Here is a 1096-nt window from a genome sequence, read left to right as displayed (position 1 = left end):
GATTTATTATTTTTTTGGGGGGTGGGGGTCGCTCATGTGAACGTGCATTCATATGAGTGATAAAAATATTTACCGCTTCTTTTCAGACATTTTCTTTCCCCACAAAGACCTTATAACCAGATCCACAATCAACACTCTCTAACACAAAGAAAAGTCATCAAAAGGAAAAAGGTTTAAGATATCGTAACACCAAGACACGATAAAAGACGAAACGCCCAATGAATCGTGATCATCAATGACGTGACGATGAGCGTCCATTGCTCTATTACAGAGCTGTCAAGAACAGAACATGACATCAAAATGGAACGCGCTGCATGCCTCAGAAATCCGATTTGAGGAGCGTAACGTTGCACGAAACATCAGCTCACATGACATTTAAGTCATCCAAACCCTTTCAAATTTGCGGTCTAGGGATGACAGGAATATTCAAAGTCCGCTTGCTTTCCTCCCACTCTTTGGCATCACGCAAGCACAACGCACACTCATCCGCATGCACATGCAATATCGCCACCCCCACCATCCTCCCGCCCTAACAAAACAACAAAAAAAGGAAATAAATACACAGAGCACACACAACCTCGATTCTCAGTTTTACAATTACAATGTTATCCAAACCATGGCTAGGATTTCTCTTTGTATTTTTTCGTAAAACAGTAGGGGTCGGCGTCTGTGGTGTAGTGGTTAGGCGCTTCGCTCTCGCACACAGATACCCAAGTTTGATTCGTGAGTGGGGCGAACTTTTATCAAGTATCTCTTTTTTTGTATTAGTAGAGGTTTTACGACGCTCGCAACTGCATAGCGTCATATGAGCGCCATCAAGTATCTCTGACTAGCCTTTCTGCTGGGATATTGTAGATATCTACCACTCTCAGTCCGGGTTGGACATGACAGACAGGGTCGCAAGTCTGCCTCCAAAAATGATATAAATTGTGTCGGTGTGGGCATACAAACACCACCAAAAAAAAACAACAACCCCAAAACAAACAACAACAGGGCCACTTTGTTCTTTACTGTACTCACTTGAAAGTCCATTCATACTCAATAAAGTTGTGTCTCAACATTATCTTGAGGAATGCATTGCATCCTCACCCCCCCC

The 1096-nt window shown here is 43.0% G+C and overlaps 1 protein-coding gene across 4 annotated transcripts in view; it reads right to left on the bottom strand.

Annotated features, from left to right (window-relative positions):
* The window catches only part of LOC101851492 (GTP-binding protein ypt1), a 44858-nt gene that overhangs the window by 7787 nt on the left and 35975 nt on the right, over positions 1–1096 (bottom strand). The window lies entirely within an intron of this gene.

The sequence above is a fragment of the Aplysia californica genome, unplaced genomic scaffold (genome assembly GCF_000002075.1).
Source record: "Aplysia californica isolate F4 #8 unplaced genomic scaffold, AplCal3.0 scaffold00125, whole genome shotgun sequence".
Lineage (NCBI taxonomy): Eukaryota > Metazoa > Mollusca > Gastropoda > Aplysiida > Aplysiidae > Aplysia > Aplysia californica.
This window is presented reverse-complemented; position numbering and strand designations above follow the sequence as displayed.